General features: G+C 53.8%; 1 non-coding gene across 1 annotated transcript; it reads right to left on the bottom strand.

The window, feature by feature from the left end:
- Window positions 1-7,437: 7,437 nt before the first annotated feature.
- TRNAL-AAG (transfer RNA leucine (anticodon AAG)) lies at window positions 7,438-7,519 on the bottom strand. Its single transcript has one exon. It is a non-coding gene; the product is annotated as a tRNA-Leu (tRNA).
- Between the last annotated feature and the right edge of the window lie 276 nt (window positions 7,520-7,795).

Raw genomic sequence — 7,795 nt, 5'->3', positions numbered from 1 at the left:
AAAAGTGGCGCATGCAGCTGGCGCACAGTGTGCGCGTGCGAATGTCTGCGCCAGCCGCGTGCGCACAGCGTATTCATGGATTTTAGCCTCCAAATCCAGCCGTGGCACAGAGTGGCGCAGCGACCCTGCAGCAGCGCCAGTTACGCCCCCAAGAACGCCCTCGCGCAAGGAAAAGCCATCAAAATCCCAATTCAGCGCAAGGGGCTGCGTTTACCCTGGACCAGTTTACAGGGCTGCCAAACAGCAAACGCCAAGCGGGGAACGTGTATTACTGGGGTGTGCGTGAAGTTTCACACGCGAAAGGGCTTGTGCGAGTGGGGTACGTGTTTTACTGGGGTTCGCGGGAAGTTTCACACACGATTTCAGCAGGGTATGTGTATTACGGGGTTTGCGGGAAGTTTCACACGCGCAAGGGCCTGTGCGAGTGGGGTACGTGCATTATGGGGGTGCGCGGGAAGTTTCACATGCGATTGGCCTGGGTACGTGTACTTCAGGGGTGCGCGGGAAGTTTCACACGTGATTGGCCTGGGTACGTGTATTTCAGGGGTGCGCGGGAAGTTTCACACGCGATTGGGCTGGTTACATGTATTTCAGGGGTGCGCGGGAAGTTTCACACGCGATTGGCCTGGGTACGTGTATTTCAGGGGTGCGCGGGAAGTTTCACACGCGATTGGGCGGGTTATGTGTATTTCAGGGGTGCGTGGGAAGTTTCACACGCGATTGGCCTGGGTATGTGTATTTCAGGTGTGCGCGGGAAGTTTCACACGCAATTGGCCTGGGTACGTGTATTTCAGGGGTGCGCAGGAAGTTTCAAACGCGATTGGCCTGGGTACGTGTATATCAGGGGTGCACGGGAAGTTTCACACGCGATTGGGTTGGTTATATGTATTTCAGGGGTGCGCGGGAAGTTTCACACGCGATTGGCCTGTGTATGTGTATTTCAGGGGTGCGCAGGAAGTTTCACACGCGATTGGCCTGGGTACGTGTATTTCAGGGGTGCGCGGGAAGTTTCACACACAATTGGCCTGGGTATGTGTATTTCAGGGGTGCGCGGGAAGTTTCACACGCGATTGGGCGGGTTATGTGTATTTCAGGGGTGCGTGGGAAGTTTCACACGCGATTGGCCTGGGTACGTGTATTTCAGGGGTGCGCGGGAAGTTTCACACGCAATTGGCCTGGGTACGTGTATATCAGGGGTGTGCGGGAAGTTTCACACGCGATTGGCCTGGGTACGTGTATACCATGGGTGCGCGGGAAGTTTCACACGCAATTGGCCTGGGTACGTGTATTTCAGGGGTGCGCAGGAAGTTTAAAACGCGATTGGCCTGGGTAAGTGTATTTCAGGGGTACGCGGGAAGTTTCACACGCGATTGGCCTGGGTATGTGTATTCCAGGGGTGTGCGGGAAGTTTCACACGCGATTGGCTGGGGTACGTGAATATCAGGGGTGCGCGGGAAGATTCACACACGATTGGCCTGGGTACGTGTATTTCAGGGGTACGCGGGAAGTTTCACACGCGATTGGCCTGGGTACGTGTATTTCAGGGGTGCGCGGGAAGTTTCACACGCGATTGGGCGGGTTACGTGTATTTCAGGGGTGCGTGGGAAGTTTCACACGCGATTGGCCTGGGTACGTGTATTCCAGGGGTGCGCGGGAAGGTTCACACGCAATTGGCCTGGATACGTGTATTTCAGGGGTGTGCAGGAAGTTTCAAACGCGATTGGCCTGGGTACGTGTATTTCAGGGGTACGCGGGAAGTTTCACACGCGATTGGCCTGGGTACGTGTATTTCAGGGGTGCGCAGGAAGTTTCACATGCGATTGGCTGGGGTACGTGTATTCCAGGGGTGCGCGGGAAGTTTCACTCACGATTGGCCTGGGTACGTGTATTTCAGGGGTACGCGGGAAGTTTCACACGCGACTGGCCTGGGTACGGGTATTTCAGGGGGGAAGTTTCACACATGATTGGCCTGGGTACGTGTATTTCAGGGGTGCGTGGGAAGTTTCACACGCGATTGGGCGGGTTACGTGTATTTCAGGGGTGCGCGGGAAGTTTCACACGCGATTGGCCTGGGTATGTGTATTTCAGGGGTGCGCGGGAAGTTTCACACGCAATTGGCCTGGGTACGTGTATTTCAGGGGTGTGCAGGAAGTTTCAAACGCGATTTGCCTGGGTACGTGTATATCAGGGGTGCGCGGGAAGTTTCACACGCGATTGGCCTGGGTACGTGTATTCCAGGGGTGTGCGGGAAGTTTCACACGCGATTGGCTGGGGTATGTGTATATCAGGGGTGCGCGGGAAGTTTCACACACGATTGGCCTGGGTAGGATATTTCAGGGGTACGCGGGAAGTTTCACACGCGATTGGCCTGGGTACATGTATTTCAGGGGTACGCGGGAAGTTTCACACGCGATTGGCCTGGGTACGTGTATTTCAGGGGTGCGCAGGAAGTTTCACACGCGATTGGGCGGGTTACGTGTATTTCAGGGGTGTGTGGGAAGTTTCACACGCGATTGGCCTGGGTACGTGTATTTCAGGGGTACGCGGGAAGTTTCACATGCAATTGGCCTGGGTACGTGTATTTCAGGGGTGCGCAGGAAGTTTCAAACGCGATTGGCCTGGGTACGTGTATATCAGGGATGCGCGGGAAGTTTCACACGCGATTGGCCTGAGTACGTGTATTCCAGGGGTGCGCGGGAAGTTTCACACGCAATTGGCCTGGGCACATGTATTTCAGGGGTGCGCAGGAAGTTTCAAACGCGATTGGCCTGGGTACGTGTATTTCAGGGGTGCGTGGGAAGTTTCACACGCGATTGGCCTGGGTACGTGTATTCCAGGGGTGCGCGGGAAGGTTCACACGCAATTGGCCTGGATACGTGTATTTCAGGGGTGTGCAGGAAGTTTCAAACGCGATTGGCCTGGGTACGTGTATTTCAGGGGTACGCGGGAAGTTTCACACACGATTGGCCTGGGTACGTGTATTTCAGGGGTGCGCAGGAAGTTTCACATGCGATTGGCTGGGGTACGTGTATTCCAGGGGTGCGCGGGAAGTTTCACTCACGATTGGCCTGGGTACGTGTATTTCAGGGGTACGCGGGAAGTTTCACACGCGACTGGCCTGGGTACGTGTATTTCAGGGGTGCGCGGGAAGTTTCACACATGATTGGCCTGGGTACGTGTATTTCAGGGGTGCGTGGGAAGTTTCACACGCGATTGGGCGGGTTACGTGTATTTCAGGGGTGCGCGGGAAGTTTCACACGCGATTGGCCTGGGTATGTGTATTTCAGGGGTGCGCGGGAAGTTTCACACGCAATTGGCCTGGGTACGTGTATTTCAGGGGTGTGCAGGAAGTTTCAAACGCGATTTGCCTGGGTACGTGTATATCAGGGGTGCGCGGGAAGTTTCACACGCGATTGGCCTGGGTACGTGTATTCCAGGGGTGTGCGGGAAGTTTCACACGCGATTGGCTGGGGTATGTGTATATCAGGGGTGCGCGGGAAGTTTCACACACGATTGGCCTGGGTAGGATATTTCAGGGGTACGCGGGAAGTTTCACACGCGATTGGCCTGGGTACATGTATTTCAGGGGTACGCGGGAAGTTTCACACGCGATTGGCCTGGGTACGTGTATTTCAGGGGTGCGCAGGAAGTTTCACACGCGATTGGGCGGGTTACGTGTATTTCAGGGGTGTGTGGGAAGTTTCACACGCGATTGGCCTGGGTACGTGTATTTCAGGGGTACGCGGGAAGTTTCACATGCAATTGGCCTGGGTACGTGTATTTCAGGGGTCCGCAGGAAGTTTCAAACGCGATTGGCCTGGGTACGTGTATATCAGGGATGCGCGGGAAGTTTCACACGCGATTGGCCTGAGTACGTGTATTCCAGGGGTGCGCGGGAAGTTTCACACGCAATTGGCCTGGGCACATGTATTTCACGGGTGCGCAGGAAGTTTCAAACGCGATTGGCCTGGGTACGTGTATTTCAGGGGTACGCGGGAAGTTTCACACGCGATTGGCCTGGGTACGTGTATTCCAGGGGTGTGCGGGAAGTTTCACACGCTATTGGCTGGGGTACGTGTATATCAGGGGTGCGCAGGAAGTTTCACACACGATTGGTCTGGGTACGTGTATTTCAGGGGTACGCGGGAAGTTTCACACGCGATTGGCCTGGGTACGTGTATTTCAGGGGTGCACGGGAAGTTTCACACGCGATTGGGCTGGTTATATGTATTTCAGGGGTGCGCGGGAAGTTTCACACGCGATTGGCCTGGGTATGTGTATTTCAGGGGTGCGCGGGAAGTTTCACACGCGATTGGCCTGGGTACGTGTATTTCAGGGGTGCGCGGGAAGTTTCACACACGATTGGCCTGGGTACGTGTGTTTCAGGGGTGTGCGGGAAGTTTCACACGCGATTGGGCGGGTTACGTGTATTTCAGGGGTGCGTGGGAAGTTTCAAACGCGATTGGCCTGGGTACGTGTATTTCAGGGGTACGCGGGAAGTTTCACACGCGATTGGCCTGGGTACGTGTATTTCACGGGTGCGCAGGAAGTTTCACACGCGATTGGCTGGGGTACGTGTATTCCAGGGGTGCGCGGGAAGTTTCACACACGATTGGCCTGGGTACGTGTATTTCAGGGGTACGCGGGAAGTTTCACACGCGATTGGCCTGGGTACGTGTATATCAGGGTTGCGTGGGAAGTTTCACACGCGATTGGCCTGGGTACGTGTATTCCAGGGGTGTGCGGGAAGTTTCACACGCAATTGGCCTGGGTACGTGTATTTCAGGGGTGCGCAGGAAGTTTCAAACGCGATTGGCCTGGGTACGTGTATTTCAGGGGTACGCGGGAAGTTTCACACGCGATTGGCCTGGGTACGTGTATTCCAGGGGTGCGCGGGAAGTTTCACACACGATTGGCCTGGGTACGTGTATTTCAGGGGTACGCGGGAAGTTTCACACGCGATTGGCCTGGGTACGTGTATATCAGGGTTGCGTGGGAAGTTTCACACGCGATTGGCCTGGGTACGTGTATTCCAGGGGTGTGCGGGAAGTTTCACACGCAATTGGCCTGGGTACGTGTATTTCAGGGGTGCGCAGGAAGTTTCAAACGCGATTGGCCTGGGTACGTGTATTTCAGGGGTACGCGGGAAGTTTCACACGCGATTGGCCTGGGTACGTGTATTCCAGGGGTGTGCGGGAGGTTTCACACGCGATTGGGGTATGTGTATATCAGGGGTGCGTGGGAAGTTTCACACATGATTGGCCTGGGTACGTGTATTTCAGGGGTACGCGGGAAGTTTCACACGCGATTGGCCTGGGTACGTGTATTTCAGGGGTGCGCAGGAAGTTTCACACGCGATTGGGCGGGTTACGTGTATTTCAGAGGTGCGTGGGAAGTTTCACACGCGATTGGCCTGGGTACGTGTATTTCAGGGGTGCGCGGGAAGTTTCACATGCAATTGGCCTGGGTACATGTATTTCAGGGGTGCGCAGGAAGTTTCAAAGACGATTGGCCTGGGTACGTGTATATCAGGGGTGCGCGGGAAGTTTCACACGTGATTGGCCTGAGTACGTGTGTGTGGTTTTCTGTTGACTATGTCGTCATGGATCTCTAACGATGATGGCGTTTTTTCGTTGTTGCTCTAATCGAGTTGGTCCATAAAGTCGACGTCAGTTCCACCTGAGGTTCCCGCACGTGATTTCATCAGTGGGCAGGCTCCCTTGCCGTGTGGAGTGTGGCCGCAGTGGATCTTGACGTCCGGTGTGGAAGTGAGCGGGCCGAATTCCTCTTGCGGGGGGTGCTTTGGCTGTGAGGTTCTAGGCCATGGTTTGGATGAGAATGGGGGGAAGGGACTTTCCCATTTTCCTCTTCAAACAAAATTCCTTTTGTATTGGAAAAGCAATGATCTACTAGTGTTCATCAATTTGCATTGTTAATAACATTTTAAAAAAACTGTTTTACAGATATTTATGAACTTTATGTTGTGTATTTTTGTATTTGTGTGTAAAGTTTATTTAATATAATAAACCATATCACTAAATAAAAAGAAAAGGAAAAAATGATATACAAATGATGCTGGTTACAATGACGATACTTCCCACCTGGACACGTAGGCTACATGTCGAGTTGCTCTACGCAGCTTAGTCTGTGAATTCTAGATTCCACTGTGCAGCCTGGAGAGGAGACAAGGTGCTCTCTAAAAACTCCAGCTGTAGACATGACCCCATACAGAAGTCTTCCTTCTAATATCAGTTACCTCCACGTCCCTCTTCCTGGTCACAGTACTTACACGATAGACACCACCCAGCCTTCATGACAGGAACTCATTAAAACTGGTAGGGGCCCGTGTGTGTTTCCGGGCTCCATACTGCAACAGGTGTCCTCCCGCTGCAGGGATTTGAGGGGCAATGTTTGTGAATCCATTGACCTCTTTTTCTCTCCTAGGCAGAGAGAATAGGCACTGAGGTTGCCAGTCTCCTGCGTATCCTGGAGGGCTGGGAACATAGTTTAGGCAGCAATGGGGCTGGCACTGAAGCAGACTTCCCAATATCTCAGGAATAGACCTGGGTGAGCCTGGAGTGGCCTGGGTCATAACTTGGGATCTGGCAAGACCCTCATCTCGGGTCAGTTGCGCCAAAAGCAAGGGCCGGCCACAAGCTCAGCCGGGCTCCTGCAACCCCTGAACATTTTTTTTAAAACACGCCCCTGAATTGCAATTCTCTTTTCGGCCCCAAGTCCATTGCACTCCATTTCATGGCCTCCTGCTGCCTCACACCTCTTTTCATGCTGCTCTGCCTCCTCACACTTCACTTCACAGCCCCCAGGACCCTTGCACCATTTTTCATGACCCCCACACCCATTGCACCCCTTTTCATGACCTTGAGGCCTCTCACCCCACTTTTCATGCCCCCAGGCATTCGCACCCCTTTTCTTGGCCCCCATTAACTCCTCTCCTCTGACCTTTACCCCTCTTCTCGGACCCCTTTTCAGCACCCCAGATTCCTATTTCCCCCAGTCCTTGACAGACCTCCCCTATTTCGTGCGTACATTCCACTGGCTCGGTTCAAGTTTCGCCCTAAGAGCCAGGCCAGAGCCCCTTGCTCGGCTGTAGCCAAGAAATCCCTGGCTCCCGCAGCTCTACTCAGAAGGCACTCTGCTCCTGCGCACCGACCTGAGATGGACACCGACAAGAGTGTGTGTACACAGTGAAATATTAGACTATTGCCTGCATTTCTAAGTATTACCGCCAGATGGCGGTGTAGCTGAATGCATACAAGCATTCGGTCAGTGCCGCTCCCTTTGGAACCCTTACGAGTGACGGAAGTTTTGCCTACATTGTTTTTTACCCGAAAGCGAACACATGTATCTGTCCGGGACTGGAGGGTTTCTGGAGGGCGAGACCCAGATATACTAATGTATGCACGAAAAAGTAATATATGGCAGCGGTGGGATTCGAACCCACGCCTCCGAAGAGACTGGAGCCTTAATCCAGCGCCTTAGACCGCTCGGCCACGCTACCAACCATGAGATGTCTCATATAGGTCTTCTTCATATAGGCTTTCAGGTCTGTGGCCATACACGCTCTATAGGCGCATTTCTTCATCTTTGGGTATTTCATTCATAGCAGCAGCAGCGCAGGCTGTCTTCCTTCAGCAACATCACTGTAGCAGGTACAAGTCCCCTTTGAACATCCAGTTACCCAGACTCACCCTGCACACCCCTCCTGGCGGGCCAGCTTTCCCCGCCCCTAGAGAAATAATCATGCCACACTCGATCAGAGCGGGTAAACGGGTGC

This window comes from Ambystoma mexicanum, chromosome 1p (assembly GCF_040938575.1).
Source record: "Ambystoma mexicanum isolate Mex_15411 chromosome 1p, UKY_AmexF1_1, whole genome shotgun sequence".
Taxonomy (NCBI): domain Eukaryota; kingdom Metazoa; phylum Chordata; class Amphibia; order Caudata; family Ambystomatidae; genus Ambystoma; species Ambystoma mexicanum.
This window is presented reverse-complemented; position numbering and strand designations above follow the sequence as displayed.